Genomic DNA, 24,378 nt, shown 5'->3' with positions numbered 1-24,378 from the left:
AAACAAAAAAAAAAAAAAACGAATGAGTGACAGACAGAAGAACCGACGAACTGATCGAGAAAGTCGTTATTAAAGAAGTTACGTCGCATTCTCAGAGAAAAGAACATGGCCAGACGATTTGTTATATATAAAATCATATTATACTCTATAGGCAGCGACCGCCAACTTTTGAACATTTTGGATCATTAAATAAATAATGTTGAATTTAAATGTCCATTGATTTGGAATAAAAAGATAAATATATTTATTTGATAAAATGCGATAACTTATTCATATTTTTAAATATTGAGCGATAGTAATTTTGTTAGTTGAGAAATGAAACAAATGAACACATATCTGTAGAAATGGCAGAAACACTAGAGGATGACCTCCAATCTGTAGTGGAATGGGGGCAAAATGGTAACATTCAATGCTGCTAAGACTAAACTTGTTTCCTTCAATAATTACAAGAAACGATCTCTACCACCAATAGCAATGACCAATGACTCTTTATCTGAAAGTACATCTTTTAAACTCCTCGGCCTAACGTTCACAGGAAACATGAGTTGAAAAAATTACATTGAGAGCATTGCCAGGATCGCTGCGAAGAATGTAGGTTCTCTCTACCATGCTAGAAAGCTACTAACGCCCGAAAGTATCCTATACCTCTATAAGGCGACCATTCGCCCACGTATGGAGTATTGCTGTCATATTTGGGCTGGTGCGTTTGCTACTTGTCTCTCGCTCCTAGACAAGGTCCAAAAAAGAGTCGCCAACCTTATAGGTCCTGAACTGTCATCTGAGCTTCAGTCTCTGTCCCATCGACGAAATGTTGCATCCCTCTGCTTGTTCTACAAGTAATTTAACGGAGAATGCTCCGACGACCTGCAAGCACGTACCCCCTCGACGTGAACACCCTCGACAAACCCGACAAGCAGCTAAATCCCACCATTTCTTTCGTTTAGGAAAATATACCTACATTGCGCATGCGTTTTTACGGTAATCGGGAATAAATAACAACTCTATCTTTAAATATTTAGAGATTTATAAAGAATCGGAATCAAAATCGAAATCGGTAATTGTATCAGAATCTGGGAAAATACTGAAATCGTCCCATCACTAATAAAAAAGCTATAATGTAGTTATTTAAAAAGCACAAATGGAAATATTGAAAAAAAATGGAAAACAGAAAAAGGAATATAAAGACGTGGTTACCAAATGTCAAATCTTAATGAAAACTCTAGCTTGTGATACTGATCCTGATAAACTTGAATACTATCGTAGAACACTTTGGCTGTACAATTTGTGCATTCAGTACTTGAAAAAGAATGGCTGAAAATTTTATGTTTTGGATAAGGTGATGGGGGAAGAGGGTCAGTGGAGATAACTACGTGTATCAGAAAGAGGATCGAAACAGAGTACGAGGTTAACGAGTTTAACTAACTACTAGTGTTTAGTGAGTTATGTGGAAGGCATAATAAACATTCATGCTGTGGTGTTATCAGGCCAATTATAATACACGGTATCAGGTGAAGAAGTCTGAACTTTTTGATGTTGGGGTTCTCCAAAAAATACATCAGGTCACACAGCCCCATCCACTATTCAGATTTCTTAGGTCAGGTGATTTATGTTCAGCATCAGATACAGGAGAGTTACATGGTGAGTATTGTTATTATATATCCCCCTTGGAATATTCATCTAATATCTGGCACTGAAATTAGCGACCTTCCAAGTTCATCCTTAGAAATGTGCCGTTGTTGCCCAGGTATCCAACACCACCTCTGCTGCAAACGTCAAACTGGCTGATATGGAAACTCTGCTCACCACTATGTCCCCCTGAACAAGCCTTTTATCCTCGAGATGTTTTAGATGGACAAAACAGTCTCTTTGTCAAAACACTGAAGACAACTGAAGCTATTAGAGAAGAATCTGATGATACAAATGATAGCAACGCATTCATGGATTATGTTGACACCAACATCAGTGTAGAATGACTAAGAGCAATGCAAGTGCAGTAAAACTTTTGTTTCTTTAACTTTATTAAATTTTATTACAACTAATAATAACACATTTCATTGTCACCTTTCTCACAATAATCATCAATACATCGCATCGATCATGGCTGTTGACATAAATATGACATAGTATAATAGCATAAGGATTATACTTCATTTTAAAATAAATAAAACCTCAAACGATTATATATATTAGTTCCTAAGACACACGGGTTACAAAGTCGCGAAACTGTGAACCGGTTTTCCGACGTAGTTTTAATGTGGTGCTTGATACTGTATGATTCTAGACGCCTCATTATTTGAGGAGTTAAGAAAAATCGCTCTCTTCAGCACAAATAAAATAAACAACATCCGGTCATTGAATACTCTCTGGTTGTTTACTATATATGCCCGCATTTATAGGTACTTAATTTCCCGCAATTCCCATGTTAATTGCCAATGACTTTGTGTATACCACTGCACTACTGAAACTCAGATGAAGTTAAACAAAGCTGACATTAAATGATCACAAGGTGGATGGGTTGTTAAAATTAAACAAAACTAAACAAATCTACTTTTGAGGACAGAACCTCTTTAGACTGCAGCAACTCTAGCAATTTATTTTTAGTGTAGATTTTAGCAAAACCATCCTGTAATTGTGGCCGCAGCTGCGAACATCTAAGAATACAATTTTCAATTCTTAAATGATGCCAAAGAAATTATCTGCTGGAGCCAGACAAAAAAAGAAAAAAAAAAAAAAGCATCTCCTTTTTGGCTACATAAATGAATAGAACTATTCTTCGTTTATATACAATTGACTATTTGTGCGTGTGTGAGTGCGTGCCGACTTGAGACTATGTGGTGCTACCAAATTAGGCTTTCTGAAGATATTGGATTCCTGATTAAAATGTACTAATCATTGATGTTATTGTTTTTTTCTCCTATACCTTTCCAAACTTTATCATGTTTTGCAAAGCAAAATACAAAAAAAAAAAAATTCCTTCTACAAAACAACCAAACCAAACACCATGAATAAATATTTGAAGATATAAATAACTTTAAACATAAAAATCTTTTACCGAAATGACTCGAATCAGGATTAAATAACAAAAAAAAAAAGAGTTGTGTCGTAAAACAAATCAACCAAACCAAACACCATAAAAAAATATTTGAAAATATAAATAACTTGAAGCATAAGACAACTTTTACTGAAATGACTCGATTCAAGATTAAACAACCCGAAAAATGTTGATATGATTAGCCAAACTAAACATTAAAGTCAGAAACTACACAAGGTACTATAACAACAACGCCATCATTTTCAGCGTTTGCATAGATAAAATATGGACAGATTTTGACGAAGGTGCAGTATAGTTAACAACAAAAAAGGGTAAAAAACAACAAACAGACAACAAATAAATATTATCAAATGATAAAGAATATAATATTCTATCGACTTGTTAGTTTTAAACGTGTAAAAACTGTATCTTTTAGTATTTAAAAATGTGTGTTAATCGATTTCGTCAAAGAAAATGGCGGTTGATTTTTTTTTCCATCTTTGATGATCACTTATTGCAGGATTACAAAAAAGAAAAGATAAATCATGCGTCTTCTAATCCAACTAGAAACAACGCAAGAACTCTCCGTTAGTGATACTGTAAGCCTATTTATTTATTTATTATTTTTGTCAGGTGGGGTGAGGCGAAATATAGAACTTTGCTGTGAAGCTCGAACTAAAATACCCTTTCTTTGTCTTGGAGATGGGATCAGGGTGTAGTATATGTCCTGTATTTGGTGAGAGGAAAAGAAATCCTTATTAACTAGGATAGTGGAAATAGAAGAGAGAGAGAGAGAAAGAGAGAGAGAGAGAGAAGACATAAAAGGAAAAGGGATAAAAAGAGGGAAAGGGGAAGTAGAGAGACTGAAGAAGGAGGGGAGGCAATAGGAATGCATGAATATATAAAGAGAAAGAGAGGCACAGAAAGAAGGCGGTATAAAACACACTTCTACGGGGCAACGCTGGGAGGTGATGTAAGTGAAATATATAAGGGGATGAATCGAAAATATTTACCGAAAATTGATTTTAACTTCAATATTTGTGGAATTTCCAAGCGTACTCGGAGTATATATATATATATTAATTCTGCTTTTCTATGGACTGCTTCGTCTGTTAGGCGGTTGTTCTTCCCTACATTGTAAATTCAAAGAGCATTTTTCGAGGGTCTGCCACACACAATTTTTAATATCACCTCCCGCATAAGTTTTAATAGCATTGTTATTGGTCTGCCACACTTAAGTTTCAAATCGCATTTTAGTCAATTTGACTTTTTTATTTTATAAATAATATTTTGGTCATCCGGTAAAAGTTAAAGGTCGCGACCAGAGAAGAATGCGAAATAAATTTTGTATAGAGTGAAATGATAAAATTGTTGCCATATAAAATACGACATGATTCCACTTGCCTGTCTGTCGTTCTTAGGCCCAGTCTCTATCAAACTATTCTCTCAATCTTTGCTTTAAAGATTTTAAATTTGACATTAAGAAAATTTGGACCAGTGGAACAAATTTTACTTGGTTTTTAGTCAATAAAAATAGTTTTTAATGGGTGAAAATTGAAAAAAAAAAATTGACAAGCGTAAATCGACTTATCGTACACTTCCACACATGCACAAATAAAAATCCTCGGCTTAACATTCCCAGACAATATGAACTGGAACAAATACAAGAAGACGTTGATTAGGCTGCTGCAAAAAGGTGGATCTCCTTTCCCGTGCTAAGAAATTACTAATACCTGAGAGTATCGTACATGCAAAATACACTCGTGAGCAAAGAAAATGGGCCAAACAAATTTTATACATTTTATTGCACTAAAAGCTATATTGAACAAAGAACAATTGAACAAGGAAACTTAAACGAGGCTAATAACAGAGAACAAGACATTTACTTTAATAAATGCTTAGGATGGAATCGCATTCCTTTTTGATTTCTTTAAAATTTCTATCATTTTAGAATGCTCTTAACCAAAATGGAACACTGTGAAGAGGAGATGCTATTTCATTTGCTTTGCACACTTTCACACAGTTTGTAATTATTCGAAAAAGTTCTTCTGGCCAATGCACGAGATATTATGGACCAAATATTCTGGGTTGGGTTTAAATCTGGGCATTGACCTGGCCAAAACATCACATCAATTGAATTATGAGAAAAACATTTTTTGTGACTTTAGCAGTGTGTGCAGGGGCATTATCATATTGAAAAATAATGTTCTGGGATATTCCCAGCTTCTGGATACTTGGTAACAGTCCTGTTTCTAACATTCAAATGTATTCCTTTGAATTGATTGACTTCTCACATCTAATGAGTTCCCCAACTCCTGCTGCAGTAAAAGTTCCTCATACCATTATCCCTCCATTCCCGTGTTTAACTCTCGTTTTTATACAACTTGGCGAAAATCTTTCTCCAGTTCTTCAATTGCACCGGGAGCATCACTAACAAGACAAAATCTTGATTCATCTAACCAGAAAATATTCCTGAACCAGTCTGTATCTTTCTTGCCATAACACGAGAAAAATCTCTTTCTATCATCGATGATGTTCTTAGATAAAAATGGCTTCTTTGCACATCTTTTAGAGGAAAATTCCATTTCTTTCATTCGTCTAGATATTGTATATCTAGAAAGAGAATTTCCAGTCCCTGTTTTGAATTCTTTGCTATAATAAACCTAAGTTTTCTTTCGGTCCTTCAAAACAGTAAATTTAAGCCTGCTGTCGGCCTTCAAAGTGGATGCTCTAGGGCGACCAGATCCAGATTTCCCTTTTACCAAGCGTTCGACTTCGAACCTCTGACCAATTCGCTTCACTGCAGAAAGAGATGTTTTCATATTTACTTTTCGTAAAATATAAAAGAATCTGCTTGTAAGTCATTTTGGACGGCCTTAATCCTGCAATTCGGTTTTCTTTATCCTCGCCAAGATGCGGTCTCACCATTTTTAGGATTCATTTTTTCACTTATTATTATATGCTATAATAATAATGACTCGCAAAATAGAAATTTTCAGTTAAAATTAACAAAAATTAATTGAAAAATATTGAAAAATTGATTTCTTTCTTTTTTCAGTCTTGGCCCATTTTTTTTTCCTCATGAGTGTATCTACCAAAGACACCATTCACCTATGCATGGAGCCTCATTGCCACATTTGGGGTGCTGACACTACTAATCAATTCCTATTAGAGAGGGTATAAAAACGAATCTTCAATATAATATGTCCTGCATTGTCAACTAAGCCCCAATCCCTGTCCCATTGCATCAGTGTTGTATCCTTGTGTCGATTTTGCAAGTATTTTCATCCCACTTGTACTCCCTAGGCTTACTGTTGTATTGTGTGGTGGTGTTCATATAAACCTGTGAACTGAGTCATGTTGTATAGCAACGTATCAAAGCGACGTCTAAACATATGTTATACAGCGGGGAATCCCACGGGGATATATTTTAGTTCGTATTTATATAGAAGTATCATATTTTGTAAGAAGAAGAATATAGATGCTTCATACATTTTCCTTATCCGGGTTTCTTCTGTCTCAACTGCTGGGTTTTGTGATGAAAAATGCAATAACCAACACCATAACGGATTAAGACACCTGTTTTTTCTTCTTTTGTGAAACCACAGACACGATATGCATTTATTTCAGTGTGCCAGCTGTTTTCACAAGGAATCTGCTTACGTCTACATTGCTTGTTCCTTTTAACCTCACTTCCCGGACTTGAAAACATCTGTTCACTTTCGTGACCAAACTCAAACTCTTAAATCTAATCTTCTTGACCTCTTGACCTGTAGGTTTCGTTACATAATCATCAAAGGCACACGTCTCATTAACGTGTGACCTCATTCTCGTATGCAACTGTTGAAGGTCATTTTGTTTATTTAACTTAGTTTATCTCTGTAAACATATTCAGTTAAAACCCATTGATGCATTCCAGAACTATTTTACCCTCTAAACAATAAATAACTTCCAATAAAAACTATTTTAACAATATCACTGGATAGATAGATAAATAGATAGATGGACAGATAGATAGATTGATAATAACTAATGTAACTTTTAACCCTCTTATTATCTAACAGTACATATCCCCGACAAACGCATTCAGCAAGGAAAGCCCAAACCATTCTTTGTAGAGGTTTCAGATGCCAGAAAGTTTTATATGTCTTCCATCGGACTGCTAGGCTGTGGAATTATCTTCCTTTTACTTATTTCCCTGACTGTAATGAAATGCAAAAGTTTAAACCAACATCATCCCCTTGCAGAGTAAACATGGTCCAAAAAGTTGCCCCTTACCACTGAATAGAAGCGTGTGCTCCATCCCAACTATTATCAATGGACCTGAGGTAATCTCGTCAGCATCAGACAAAGCCAAACTCTTTGTCAAGAACTTTGCAGCTAATTCTACCCTTTGCGACCAAGACCGCCAACCTCCAATATTTCCTCCTGTATCAGAAAACACGCTATGTGATATACGTATATCTGTACGTGATGTTGCCAAGCTAATCAAAAACCTTGATTCCAGTAAAGCAACTGGCCCTGATGGTATTCCAATTATAGTACTCAAAAAACTTCAACCTGAATTAGCGCCCATACTTACAAAACTGTTTAAACGTTGTCTTAAGGAGAATAGTTTCCCATCTCCCTGGAAAATCTCATCAGTATGCCCTGTATTTAAGAATTCAGGTGATCGCTCATCCCCCTCTCAGTACAGGCCAATAAGTCTCCTGTGCGTCATGAGTAAGTTGCTAGAATCTGTGTTAAATACAGAAGTAATCAAACATCTCAACAAAAATAACCTTCTTAGTGACACTCAATATGGTTTCCGTTCTGCTAGATCTACAACAGATGTCCTTACAGTTATATCGCATAGGATTAGCAAATCTCTCGACGGTGGCAATCTTTCTAGGGCAATTGCTCTTGACATATCTAAAGCCTTTGATAGGGTATGGCATAAAGGTTTACTTCATAAGATCGCTAGCTATGGTATAGCTGGAAAAGTCTTCTCAATTATTAAATCATTTCTTTCTGATAGGTTCATAAGAGTAGTAGTTGAGGGGCAAAAATCAGAAGCTCACAGTATTAATGCCGGTGTCCCTCAGGGATCCATCCTGGGCCCAACTCTTTTCCTGATCTACATTAATGATCTTCCAAATCATATCCTTACATCATTTGTAGACATTTATGCTGACGACACTTCCATTTATGGTACCACATCTAAGACAGTAAACGACCAAGTTCTCTCCAATTATCTCTCCTCTGATCTTGAGCACGTAGTACAATGGGGAAAGGAGTGGCTGGTTACTTTTAATGCATCTAAAACCAAGCTTCTCTCTTTACATCATCAACATTCTAATTCACATTTGTCATCAATTGAAATGAATGGCTCTCGTCTTCAGGAGGCCTCAAGTTTTGACAAGCTTCTGGGCTTGACCATTACTCCTGATCTTAAATGGAACACGTATATCAAATCTGTTGCCAAGGCCGCTGGAAAAATGGTGGGATCTTTCTATCGATCCAGTAGATATCTCACTGCTGATGCTATTCTCTACCTATATAAGAGCCAGGTACGTCCAAGGATGGAATACTGTTGCCACATCTGGGCAGGAGCTGCTAGAAAGGACTTGTCCTGCCTTGATAGAGTTCAAAATAGACTTCGTAGCCTCGTAGGAGATGTCCTTTTCTCCTCCTTGCAACCTCTATCTCACAGAAGAGATGTTGCGAGTTTGTCTCTGATGTATCGTTATTTTCATGGAAAATGTTCAACTGAGCTTCAATCAATGGTCCCCCCTCACCAAACTTTCACAAGAAACACTCGTCTAGCTGTAAACACTATCAATAATTTCCCCCACTCTTTATCTGTGCCTAAACCTAAACGTAGATTCCATGAACAAAGCTTCTTTCTTAGAACTGCACGCCTGTGGAATTGTCTTCCGTTTTCCTGCTTTCCGGCTGACTACAATATGGTTGTCTTCAAGTCTAAAGTAAATAAGTTCTTGATGAGCCGTTCCATATAAGTTATTAAATTTACCAAATTTTCATTACTAATGATTACTATATTGACCAATTTCTACTGTACACTCTTTAACCCTTATCCTTGAGTGGCCTCTGGGCCTTGATAATGTGGTGATGCCTTTGTAAAAAAAAAAAAAAAAAAAAAAAAAAAAGTAGCAATATGCCTTTTTCGGGAGAACTTGAGAAAAAAAAGAAAAAGAAAAAATTTCGTTGGTCTGTCATGCTAACGTTTGAAATAACCTTTTCAGCACTGAATGCGTAATATAAAATCTGAAAGGCGACTTTCATGGCGACACTTAACATCACCCAACAACAACAATGCATAGAAAATAGCGAAATATTTCCATAGTCATTTGTACAATGCTTTCTATTCAGGAGTTTTGTGTACGACGGTAGCGAAGAGCGGAAGTGATGAGTTTGACGGTTGGTTTTATGAATGGCTTTGTCACTAACGCTAGCCGGTCTTAGGGTCGCGATAAGAATGGCAATGATCGAGACTTCCAGTCTAAAAACACAAAACTAAATAAAACAGCGTCAGTCAGTCGTCACGCAACAGTAGTTCATACATATATACTAACTGGACTTCCGACGTTGCCCGGTCGTACAGTACGCTTAAACATGAAAATTTAATTCATGCAGATTGCGTATGTATTATTATAGAATCAATCCTCTATTGAATATTATATATTACGAGGAATGATTTGTCCAGTGGACTAATTTGCAAAAATAAATAAATAAATAAATAAAATAATAAAAAATGAAATAAATAAATAAAATAAATAAATAAAAATAATAATAATGATAATGTCGTTTATCAAATTCCGCCTGCGTTTGTCTACAATATCAAGTCAGCTAGGATTTGGGTTTTACGATGAATATCCTGGAACAGTCACTTTTGATTAATGTTAAGTTTTAAAATATGCAAACGAAGAAAGTCTATATCTGTGCCTAAATCAAAACGCGGATTCCATGAACAAAGCTTCTTTCTTAGAACTGCACGCCTGTGGAACTCTGTTCCGTCTGCCTGCTTCCCTCCGGACTACAACTTGGATGTCTTCAAGTCCAATATTAACAAATTCCTAATGAACCGCCCCCTTAATTAAACACTTCAGCAAATCTCCACACTAACGTAATGTACTTGCAATAACCCTTATCCCTGAGTGGCTTCCGGGCCTTGATAAGTGGTGATTACTGTGTAAAAAAAAAAAAAAGAAATGATTTACGCAGCTATTTAATGGCATCTTTTCTTTGATCATAAATTGAACTCATTAATAAGAAAACATTAAAATAAAGTGGTGAGATACACTTGGGGTTGAACAGGGGATCATTCGATCTGTAGGCGAAATCTCTACCATTGAGCTATATCTCCATACCTCAATAATTCTGTTTTTTAAAGGAGAAAAGTTCTGCTGGAATTTTATCTTCTTCGCCGGTGTGACGTAAAGTATTCCCCTGTTAAAATTCTTATTTTTTATATATAAGAAATAAAAACTACTTTTAAGACCGTGTTTTTCTTTCGATTTTCGATACTTATCGGATGAAATTCTATACAAAATATATCTAAGAACACTGTCAGACCTATAAATCACCTTTGTGTGAAATTTGCAAAAGATAGGATAAACCGTTTCGGAACCTATGAGGAAGGAATTCATACTCGCACAATCACAGAAAGGGACACCCCCATATATATATATATATATATATATATATATATATATATATATATATATATATATATATATATATATATACACATATACATATATATATATATATATATATATAGTCTTGGAAGTTTTTTTTTACTTATAAAACCATATAAAAATACTTAATTTTTATATTTTTTACCGATCGTTAAAAAACTATTTGGTCAGTAAGTTATTTAATCACCTGCAATTAATGCATCAACTTGAATTCACTATATTCTTAATGTTAATTTAAGGGATCATGAGTTATTTACCATCAAACACAGTTTCGGGGATTTACAAACAAAATAGTATATTAAATCATGGCTCTCCAGCAGTTTTGATTAAACACCACCTCCCGTTAATCACAAGAACAAAAAAAAATACCGATATTAGATCTAGTTTCCTACTCTTGATTAATTTGGCTGGCCTATTCATGTTATATAAACAAATTCTTCCTTACCTGTGAGATTCGTCTGTTTCCAAATTCGAAATGGATATATTTTTTAATTTACCAGTGTTGTATTTATAAGATTATAATTAATCCATTTTACTACGTATCACCTGCTACTAATATTAGTACTTTATATATTTACATTCTTATTTATTTAAAATTAAAAATATGTAAATGTTATATATATATATATAAATATATATATAAATATATATATATATATATTTTTTTTTTTCTTTGTATAATACATTTTATATATTACTAATATAGTTTTGGATTTCCTTTATTAACATATTCTGGTTAATTTTACACGATTTAAAAGCATCAGGATAACGAAAAAAATGCTTTATTTAACTGTTTAAATATTTTAGTTTTATCACCACCTTGTTTTATCATCCTTATTACTAAACTAGAAACTCGTGGTATAAAATCTATTAATTTTAAAGTAACGCGAGCTATTCTAAAAAAAAACTCTGACATAATGTTTCCATAAAACATAAAAACAGGGCAGGTACTATCTTTATGCGGCATACGAACTAGTTGAAAGGGGTAAATGTTACTTTTATAAAATCTTTTATAAAGAAAAATCCCATCCTCAATTTTTATATCTAAATCCAGAAATGTAGCCTGTTGTCCTCTATGTTCACAATTCAATTCTAACTCCCTTTGGATATATAAAATGTTTACTTTTTTTTTCAAATTCATCGTTATGATTTATACATATGTTCATCAATAAATCTTCTACAACCATGAAAATTATGTTTTAGATATATCATTTTTTATTTGTGATGATGATATATATATATATATATATATATATATATATATATATATATATATATATATATATATATATATATATATATATATATATATATATATATATATATATATATATATATATATATATATATATAACTCGAGTCTTCGTAAATAGAGATTTGCCCCAAATGGTGCAGGATCCAATCCCATTGGGATATCTGTAGTTTGGGCTAATATTTTATTTCCTATTTAAAAATAACGTTCTTTAAGAAGATGACTTATAAGTATTTTTTTTTAAATACTTTTGGAAAAACTAGTTTTGCTGTTTTATTTTTTTTACACCAGAAAGCTTTAGAGTTTGAAAAGTCTATTTATTTAATTTTACCACCTTTAAAAGTTAGATCTACAGTATTGTTTAATTCTTTTAAAGTTTTTCGCGTGGAATTTTAGTTTATAGTGTACTAAAATCATAAGTTGCTATAGATTTTGCTTTTATTCTGGAATTTATGATGATTTTTCTTTTACTGGTTGCGAATTATGACTTTCCATCCAAAACAGATTTATATTACTATAGAATTTTCTTTTCTAGTGGAAATTTTTTGATTTATAATTTATTTAAACACTTTAGATACAGCTTTACTTAAAGGTTTAGTAATACACGTTTTTGAACCTACAATAAACCTAGCGCTAACTAGATTTTGTGCAATTTAGGTATCCAATGCATACATAGATGTTCTTTTCTTCTAACTTTAATCCTAATTTTTCACTAATAATGCTATTATTCAAAATAATGCTATCTAAATTAATATTACTTGCTTTATAGGTATCTGAAACTGTACATATAATTCCCGCTTCTAACAATAAACGTTGAATATAATATTTTTACATATAAAAGCTATATTGTTTACCGCTTTATCAATGGAAACTATTACAAACTTATTTTAAGAATCTTAAGTTCCTTAAGTATTTTTGAATTTTTAAGAAGAGAATTAGTTTTTTAGGCGTTTAATTTTTTTATAAGTTCGACCTTTTTATTTATGTATTCAAGTATATTATTTTTCCATGCATCAAACGTAGACTGTAAGAATTTATATTTATTCACCATAGACATAATAAAACCTTCTAGAGCTTTAGTTACTTCTTTAAGGCAATTAGCTTCTCTATAATGTAGGCATTTACTAAAGATTTTTCTTAATTTAGAAGTTTTTACTATCTTTAGATTACATATTTTATCTCATTATTACAGAAAGGAGAGGAATTACACTCTGGAATATTTATAATAGTATCATTTATATTAATATGTTCTACAGTTATTTTATAACTGAAAACCTTATAACGTATAGTTTGCCCTAGTTTATATGTAACTATCGGTTGTTGATCGCTTATCTGTAGCTCATTTGGTAGTAATTGTATGGTTTTTTAGTTTATTTAATATTTTAGGTAAATTTACATTATCAAGACATTTATTTCCATACAAAACTACACAGATATTTCTAGGTTTATCTTTTGTAACTTCCACAGGTATATATATATATATATATATATATATATATATATATATATATATATATATATATATATATGTGTGTGTGTGTGTATGTATGCATATATATATATACACTAGCATTTCAGCCCGGCGTTGCCCGGGTATTTGGAGGTGTTTGTTAAGAAAAAAAAAAAGAAAAAGAAAACGCGGTCAATTTTTTTAAACTTTGACCCCTATTATATCCCCTTAACATTTATTGTTTTGGACTCAAATCAAGTTATTAAGTTATATCCATGTCCAAGGAACCTATATCTAAAATTTCAAGTGTTTAGACCCACAATTGGCGGAGGAGTTTGGTAGAATTCTCAAAGGTTAAATCGTTGAACTTTGACCCCTTGCTCGGGTGTTTGGAGGTGTATGCTGTGCAAAAAAAGCAAAAAAAAAAAAATGGTTAATTTTTTAAAACTTTGACCCGTATTATAACCCCTTAAAATTTATTGTTTCGGGCTCAAATCACTTTATTAAGTTAGATCCATGTTCAAGGAACCTATATCTAAAATTTCAAGTGTCTAGACCGAAAATTGTTGGAGGAGTTTGGTAGAGTTCTTAAAGGTCAAATCGTTGAAATTTGACCCCTTAACAGCCCAATTTCTGGCTGACACCCGTCACATCGATTTTCCTTAACCTCAGTACCCGGTATTTCAAATTTCGAGTCTATAGACTAAAAATTGACAGAGTTATTGCGTAGGGAAATGTACACAGACACACAGACACACAGACAGACACACAGACAGACACGTTCACTTTTATATATATATATATATATATATATATATATATATATATATATATAATTAAACTTCTAGATACACTTTGCTTACAAATGTTTCAGCTTACGAAAACGGTATAAAATTTGGAGTAAGAAAAAGACTTGTTTTCAGGCACCTAATTATTCAACAATTTTTTAAAAATCGAGGTTTGATTCGATTTAAAATTTCTTTCATAATTGAAATATTGGTTTGGATTTTTATCTGGAAAAAATGTTTTTCTTGGACTTGAATGTACTTTTTCTACTGAACCCTCTCCTACAAACTTAACATATTTAAAAAATATCAAAATTAATGAACGCATAACAAGTTTTATCACATTTTTTTCATGGTAGGCACCACTTATCAAGGCCCGGAAACCACTCGGGGATGAGGGTTATTGCGTGTATAGTAATCAATGGATAGTATCTTAGTGATCATTGGTATTGGAGATTTGATAAAGTGTTTTACTTAAGGGAGCGGTTCATCAGGAATTTGTTGATGTTGGACTTGAAGACAAGTTGTAATCAGGTGGGAAAGAGGCAAACGGAAGAGAGTTCCACAGGCATACACTTCTAATAAAGAAGCTTTGTTCATGGAATGTACGTTTTGGTTTTGGCACATATAAAGAGTGGGGAAAATCATCGATAGTGGTTTCAGCCAGACGAGTGTTTATCGTGAAAGATTGGCGAGGGGGGACCAGAGATTGGAGCTCAGACGAGCAGTTGCCATGGAAATAACGATCAGCCAAAGACAAGCTCGCAACGTCTCTTCTGTGGGAGAGAAGTTGAAAAGGGCACCCCCCACTAAGCCACGAAGTCTATTTTGTACTCTGTCAAGGCAGGATAAGCTGTTTTTCCTGCCCATATGTGTCAGCAGTACTCCATCCTTGGACACACTTGGCTTTTATATAGATAGAGAATTGCATCAGTAGTGAGATATCTTCTGGAGCGGTAGACGGATCTTACCATTTTTCCAGCGACCTGCTAGAAAGGACTTGTCCTGCCTTGATAGAGTTTAAAATATATTTTGTAGTCTCGTAGAAGATGTCCTTTTCTCTTGCCTGCAACCTTTATCTCACAGAAGAGATGTTGCGAGCTTGTCTCTGCTTTATCGTTATTTTTATGGCATGTGTTTGACTGAGCTTCAATCTATGCCTCCCCCCTCGCCTAAACCTAAACGTAGATTCCATGAACAAAGGTTCTTTCTTAGAAGTGCACGCCTGTGGAACTGTCTTCCATTTTCCTGCTTTCCAGCTGACTACAATATGGTTGTCTTCAAGTCCAATGTAAACACATTTTTGATGGGTTGTTCCGCTTAAATTAAATTCACCGAATTTCTATTAGAAACGGTTTCAATATTGTCCAATTGACTACTGTACACTCTTAACCTTATCCTCGAGTGGTCTCTGGGCCTTGATAAGTGGTGATGCCTATGTAAAAAAATTATTATATTGTACCTAATATATTGTTGTGATTTCAAAAGTTAAGAATGAATTTCTTGGGTGCCATTGGTTAGAAACTAAACTAAAGCATATAGCTTTCATTCTTATTCGTTAGCATCTAACCTAAATTCATACGTATATAAAAATCTTCAAATAACGTTGTTGAAGATAAAACATGTATAGAAATAACACATTTGCCGATTTACGTCTTACCACTTCCTTTTTTTATTCAGTTTTGACAATTTAGCAACTATTTTTACCGGTTTTACAAACCAAATTACATTTTTTCCATATATCCAAATCTTCTATATATCAAGTTTAAAGTTTGTAGACAAAAAATTGACAGAGGAGTATAGTAGAGACCGTTTCTCATCTAGAAATGCAATATAATCTTTATATATGCATATACTAGTAGACTGCCCGGCGTTTCTCGGCGTTGCTCAGTCGTAAAATACGCTTAAGTATGATATTTTAATTCAGATTTCGTATTTATTATTATAGAACCAATTCTCTATTGATTATTTTATTTTACTCAATATATAGAAATGATTTTTTAAGTTTTAAACGTCATTTCGGTGTTATTAGCTACAATAGAAACCATAACATTTGTCGGTCCAGCCTTAGACTTTATCGTTTTAGCTATCGACAAATGGATGAGAAAACGATAAAAAAATAAGCGACTGTGAACAATTCATTTATATTTGTGCATGCGTATATGCAACATGTTTAGTCGCCCTACTTCTGCCAAGTCTGATTCTCTTCAATTTTGGCTATTTTTACCGCCTATAAAACAAAGTAAATTTGATCTACATGTCCAAATCCCTTACATGTCAAGATTCAAGCCTGTAGACTAAAGGTTAAGAGGAGTTTGATGGACGCCGTTCCACACACACACACACACACACACACACACACACACACACACACACACACACACACACACACACACACACACACACACACACACAAGGTCACTTTTACATATCAATGTCGGAGCGACAAACAAAACAACTTTATATTTATATATATAGTGTGAGTCACGGGAAAATTGTTTTTGGAACGCTCCTTTCTCTCCTTTAGTAACGGAGTGGGAAGGTAGTTTTTAAACTTGTTAAAGATGCCGTTTAATTTGGTTTTCTTTATTAAAAACCTGTTTCCCCATGGCTCACCCTATATATATATATATATATATATATATATATATATATATATATATATATATATATATATACATGCATATATATATATATATATATATATAAATATATATAGTAATTTATAAAATATATATGGCGATTAAGCTAATCTGAATATTCTGCGTTTCATCCACTGTAGGATTAGTCAGGTTTATGCGCGAATTTTGTGGTTGCTTCTTGTTTTTATATATGTTGAGGATTTCTAGTTAGCCAATCAGCTTTCTAATATCCACCGCGCCCCCTCCTATCAGCCAATGGGCATGCATTTTATCGAACAAAGGATCTGTTTTAGAACTAGGTTAGTGGTTTAAGGTAGATCTTTTCCCTCCTTTTTTTAATATATATATGAATATACCTATGTGTACACACACACATGCACACATATATACATATATATATATATATACATATATGTGTGATCATTTATGTATATTCATGTTTATCTAATTTATTTATTTGTTTGTTTTCTATTGTTATTGTTAGTTTTAATGCTATTTTGTATCGCTATCCTAGAATAAGTTTTATTTTGTGAACACAGTTGTTTGCTATTTCTCGTCTACAGTTTAATAGATTTTGAGGTTTTTTAAAGTATAGGATAGCAAATTTTTCATGGAGGCATAATTTACATGGGTCGTCTAAATGTCTGCACGTGGTAGCTTGTCTCATTATTTTCCATTCGACTACCGGCGAATGTCCGCTTTCTTTGAGTTCCCAGTATTTATTCGCTAGTGTTGTTTTTATACGGTGTTTTTTTTATTTTTGAAGGTACTTTATATATATAAAATTCTTGGATTCTGCATCTTTGGATTTTACCGTCATTGGATATTTTACCCTTCACCAGACTGTCCATTCACGTGAAATCACTTTTTATTCACCCTATTCCTTCTGCTTCACTTTTTGTTATCAAATAAATCTATAACTTACTTGTAGTTTCATTTAATACTTTTGCAAGCAAAATCCGATCCCGCATTTTGCTAAATCCTACCCTCTGATGAGAAGGAAAGTATTTATTCAAAACTCCGCGGATTAAGGACTATCCACTTATTTAGTGTTTCCTTTTTAAAATTAAATATGTTTTAACTCTTTTTCAAAATGTTTTTAACATGTTTTATTAACTACTTGTTCTTTATATATATATATATATATATATATATATATATATATATATATATATATACTAGACGTATCTGTGACTCATTGTGTCACAGTTACTACTACCATTCATTTCACTTTGATTCTATTCCAAAATTTAGAAACTATTTCTGTAAGTATTCTATTTGTATAACTGAAAAGAAAAAACACGCCTCTTTACGTGTATATTATTATCATTTTCTATTTCTATTCATATTATTGTTATTATTACTATTTTTATTATTGTTCTCATCTGTATATTAATACGCTTATTATCTTCGACCGTTATCATCCTGAACATCTCTTAGGATGAAAATGGAATATTCCAAAAATCCCAATCAACAATTGTTTAAGATGGATAAGTTACTTATCGCCAGCCAGTGTTTGGTCGGTGCATATCAACCACAACACAAAAGAAAATGAAACGCACATCTTTACATCTAAAGTGAATCAAAAAGACCTTAAGTGTCAATATGAAAACAAGTGGGACTTTCATGTCGGATAAGATTACGGAACGAGGACTTCTGATAGTAAATATGATTGAATAAACATCTGTTTGGTATGCTGCGAGCATTACAATAACAGACTAATAGATGAACAATGGGTTAGATGCATGTCCTGCAAATACTGATCACCTGAAGAGCGTACTCCTACATTTGTCAAAATTGTGAATCCGACTCATTTTGAGAATAAGAAAACATTAAACAATCACCATTAAGAATGACATCACTTTTAAGGTACTATATGTTATGCTGTAATCACATTGACTAATGTATACCCATTAACCCTTATCCTCGAGTGGCATTCGGGCCTTGAAAGTTTTGATTCCTGTGCAATATATATATAAATATATATATATATATATATATATATATATATATATATATATAGAGAGAGAGAGAGAGAGAGAGAGAGAGAGGGAGAGGGGTGAGACACACACAAAGGCACACAGATAATGTATAGATATATTACACTGGTCAACAAAAAGAAACTTTTTAAAAGGTGTCTGATATTTTTTAACTGATTTACTATATTTTTGCCTTGCTAAATCTAGAAATAACATCCATTTTACTCTCGGAGGTTAAATTTTTTGTAAATTTGAATTTAAAATTATGCGACTTATATTTTTTAAAACAATGTTTTCAAGATTTACTAATGATGTTTCAATGGCAAATTTGTCAGTTTTTTATGATAAAATTGCTGTATTCTAACAAAGAATCATGTACACTTCATGTACAGTACATGTAACGAAAAATGAAAACTTAATGTTTGCATTATAACGGTCTAAATTTTCGTTTTTTTGATTGTCGCGAATGTTTTGGTGCTTGCACATCTCTTTTTAAATTCCAACAGTAGTCCACCATCATCACCATGTCCCACTTTCCCTGGTAGCGTGATTACATTTCTCTCAAGTCCTCTCAAGTCCTGGTGAAAGCGCTCTCCATGCTCATCGCTTAAAGAGCCAAGATTTTCGGGAAAGCGGTCCATGTGCGAGTACAGGTAGTGCATTTTTATGCTCATATTGCAGCCAAGGTTCCTAAAGGCCACTAACATGTTTGCTACTTGATCTTTATAGTTCTCTGCTTTTGTGTTGCCTAGGAAATTCATCACGACCTGAACAAAGCAATTCCACGCTTGTTGCTCAACAGGATTCATGATCTCCTCAAACGCGGGAGAGTTTTTGATCAGTTGCCTAATTTGAGGACCATCAAAAATACCACCTTTTAATTTTTCAGTTGACAAATTGGGGAAGGTTTTACACAGAAACTGAAAACACCGTCCATCTTTATCTAGGGCTTTTGTGAATTGCTTCATCAAACCGAGCTTTATGTGCAGTGGAGGAAATAAAATACGTCCCATGTCAACTAGAGGCTTGTTTATCAGATTTTTTGCTCTACAAATTGCAAGCTCTTCACGTACTGGCCATTCTTTTTTCACGTAATGTTGAGTACGATCCCTACTATCCCAGAGGCATAAAAAGCATGGGTATTTGGTAAATCCACACTGTTGACCAAGCAAGAAGTTGGCCATTTTTAAGTCAACGCAAATCAGCCATTTATGTTGGTCATAAGAAAATTTTTCTAGGACGTACTTAATTGCTTCATGCTGTTCTTTTAATGTTGTCGAATGTGCCAATGGCACAGATGCAAATTGATTTCCATTGTGTATCAAAGACCTTTTGCTGCTGTCGATAAAAAAGACGCCAGTCCTCTGATTTGTATTCAGGTACGCCGAGATGTTTCCGTAGCTCTACTATGTCATTGCAATAGACTAATTCTTTTTCTTGAGCAAAATATCTTAAAAATTCCTGGTGCCTGATACGGAAGAAACTTACCTTAACTTTACCATTTAGCATGTTCTTGTCCTTTAAACGAGATGCAAGAAGTTCGGCAGAGTCTTTTGGCAAATTTAAATCGCGAACAAGATCGTGTAGTTCGTTTTGGGAAAACAATTTTGGCTGCTCATCATTGTCATCAGGAAAGGATGCATCATGATGATCATCGGTAGTGGTAATGCTTTGAGTTTCATCCTGGTAACTGCTGCTTTCTTCAATACTTGTATCATCAAATACAGGTACGGGAATTTCTTCACTATGAGGAGTAGGGCGCATAGCTGACGGCAGATTGGGATACTCCAGTGTTGTGCGATTTTTTCTGTTAATCCCCATGATATTGATAGCACAAAAGTAGCAATCGGTTGCATGATTTGAAGGCTCTCGCCAAATCATGGGGATGCCAAAGTTCATGGACTTTCGCGTGCCTTTGCTCCATTGACGGAGATGCTCTGTGCATCTTGTGCAAACCATGTGAGGTGCCCAACTTTTGTCTTGATCGCCGTGCTTCATGCCAAAATATGCATAGTAAACGCGCTTGATAAAGGTGGTGACAGTATTGCGATTTGGTGCAAGTGTGTATTCACCACAAACATAGCAAAACACATCTGGCTTATTTACACACATTCTTCGAGTCGCCATTGTATACTTAAGAAAAATTAAAAATTAAATTTGTGTACGTTGTCTACATGAAATTTAAAGTCTGTATCCAAAAAAATTCGGCACAATTATATCTATGTCCTGCGAACAGTTTTAATCGCACAGTAATGAAATAATTTGACTCTGAAGCACACAGAACCAATACGTAAGACTTACCTTCCCGTCTGCTTTCATATGTTGGTGTGTTTTAATAACAATTTTTTTTTTTTTTACATAGGCATCACCACATTATCAAGGCCAAGAGGCCACTCAAGGATAAGGGTTAAAGAGTGTACAGTAGAAATTGGACATTATAGTAATCATTAGTAATGAAAATTTGGTAAAGTTGATAACTTATATGGAACGGCTCATCAAGAACTTATTTACGTTAGACTTGAACACAACCATATTGTAGTCAGCCGGAAAGCAGGAAAACGGAAGACAATTCCACAGGCGTGCAGTTCTAAGAAAAAAGCTTTGTTCATGGAATCTATGTTTAGGTTTAGGCACAGATAAAGAGTGGGGGGAATTATTGATAGTGTTTACAGCTAGACGAGTGTTTCTTGTGAAAGTTTGGCGAGGGGGGACCATAGATTGAAGCTCATTCGAACACTTTCCATATAAATAACGATACATCAGAGACAAACTCGCAACATCTCTTCTGTGAGATAACGGTTGCAAGGAAGAGAAAAGGACATCTCCTACGAGGCTACGAAGTCTATTTTGAACTCTATCAAGGCAGGCCAAGTCCTTTCTAGCAGCTCCTGCCCAGATGTGGCAACAGTACTCCATCCTTGGACGTACCTGGCTCTTATATAGGTAGAATAAGAATAGCATCAGCAGTGAGATATCTACCGGATCGATAGAAAGATCCCACCATTTTTCCAGCGGCCTTTGCAACAGATTTGATGTAAGTGTTCCATTTAAGATCAGGAGTAATGGTCAAGCCATGAAGTTTGTCAAAACTTGAGGCCTCCTGAAGACGAGAGCCATTCATTTCAATTGATGTCAGATGTGGATCAGAATGTTGATAATGTAAAGAGAGAAGCTTGGTTTTAGATGCATTAAAAGTAACCAGCCATTCTTTACCCCATTGTACTACGTGCTCAAGATCAGAGGAGAGAGAATTGGAGAGAACTTGGTCATTTACTGTCTTAGATGTGCAACCATAAATGGTAGTGTCGTCAGCATAGATGTCTACAAATGATGTAAGGATGTGATTTGGAAGATCATTAATGTAGATCAGGAAAAGAGTTGGGCCCAGGATGGACCCCTGAGGGACACCGGCATTAATACTGTGAGCTTCTGATTTTTGCCCCTCAACTACTACTCTTATGAACCTATCAGAAAGAAATGATTTAATAATTGAGAAGGCATTTCCAGCAATACCATAGCTAGAGATCTTATGAAGTAAACCTTTATGCCATACCCTATCAAAGGCCTTAGATCTGTCAAGTGCAATTGCCCTAGAAAGGTTGCCTCCGTCGAGAGATTTGCTAATCCTATGAGATATAACTGTAAGCACATCTGCTGTAGATCTAGCAGAACGGAAACCATATTGAGAGTCACTAAGAAGGTTATTTTTGTTGAGATGGTTGATTACTTCTGTATTTAACACAGATTCCAGCAACTTACTCATGACGCACAGGAGACTTATTGGCCTGTACTGAGAGGGGGATGAGCGATCACCTGAATTCTTAAATACAGGGCATACTGATGAGATTTTCCAGGGAGATGGGAAACTATTCTCCTTAAGACAACGTTTAAACAGTTTTGTAAGTATGGGCGCTAGTTCAGGTTGAAGTTTTTTGAGTACTATAATTGGAATACCGTCAGGGCCTGTTGCTTTACTGGAATCAAGGTTTTTGATTAGCTTGGCAACATCACGTACAGATATACGTATATCACATAGCGTGTTTTCTGATACAGGAGGAAATATTGGGGGTTGGCAGCCTTGATCGCAAAGGGTAGAATTAGCTGCAAAGTTCTTGACAAAGAGTTTGGCTTTGTCTAATGCTGACGAGATTACGTCAGGTCCATTGATAATAGTTGGGATGGAGCACACGCTTCTATTCATGATTCTGTTTGCTATTTGCCAAAACTGGTGGTTTTACCATTGAATTCCCGTATGGGCCAAATAAAGTCTTATCTTATCTTTATATATCGCATAATAATCGCAAAACTTAGACTCCCTAATTAAAATTTAATCAAAAATTGTTTATTCCAATGCTTTATTCTTTGTATTGCTAGTGCTAAAAAATTTAAATTTGTTCAGGTAATAGAACTTTAAACGGTAAATGGTTAATACTTCTGTTGTACCTTTCTCGGGTATTTAAAAGTTAAAAAATAGAAAATTAACGATAGCTTAAAATGTCGACCTGACCCAGCAAAAAGAGTGTTATTTTTGGATTCAGCACATCAAAATTGTCCAAAATCAGCTTACAAAACTGAGACACCAAATTCGCTGTTGACCAGTGTTATTTATGTGTGTGTTTCTAAATATGTAAGATTTGAATAAAAATGTTTATTTCTAGTATTCCGCGTCTTTTCCTTGTAGAGATGCATGGCATTTAAACTAATAATGTATTAATTCAACAAACAGTTTCCTGCCGTTATGTTTCTCCATACCTACGTAAGTGTTTTCGCTGCCAATTCCCTTCTTCTTGTTTTCGCTGCCAATTCGCGATCTTCTGTATGCTTGTCTCGTAAATTGCCTAAACTAAAATGATCCACTCTTTCAGAATCTCCTCACCCAAAACCTATCACTCTTGCTCCTTTAATCACGACTTGGAATCTCTCTGTGTAAATCTGTTAGTAGTCTGATAAGTCTTTTAAAATACTTATTTATTTATTTTTTTACCTCAGATCGAATTAAAAATCGTCTGGGAAAGTTGATTTGGCATTAAAGCTTGTTCCACTTTTTCACCGGCCGAGTTTCCTGTGGACAGTTCTGTAAAGCGGATTATGAAGAATTAATGCGTGGTCGATCGGAGTTGGGTCGTTAAGGGGGGCATTTTGTTTTTCTTTTCTTTTTTTGAGTCCTTCGAATTGACGACAATAAAATGAGCAAATCACTTTATAATGTGGACGCCATTTTTGTTGAGAGAAATAGACCTGGCACACACAAAACTAAGAAAAAAAAATAACAAAAAAAAATAGAAGGTAAAAAAAGCATAGAATTTTTTTTATTTGAAGTGCCATTTTTTTGGGTCGGTCAAAGTTCACGCCTATAGTATTACGAGGGTCGTCCCAAAAGTAAAGCCTCCCATTTTTAACCCAACAAACTAAAACGCCAAAGGGATACGAAAATGGGAATAAGACCATTGAAACGAGTGATGTTTTGCACTTCAGAATTAATTTTCTACAGTCACCGCCATTCTCAATGTATTTTTGCAAGAGTCTTTTTGATCAAGCA

This window comes from Euprymna scolopes, chromosome 14 (assembly GCF_053919585.1).
Source record: "Euprymna scolopes isolate OS-2025 chromosome 14, ASM5391958v1, whole genome shotgun sequence".
Classification (NCBI taxonomy): Eukaryota; Metazoa; Mollusca; class Cephalopoda; order Sepiida; family Sepiolidae; genus Euprymna; species Euprymna scolopes.
This window is presented reverse-complemented; position numbering follows the sequence as displayed.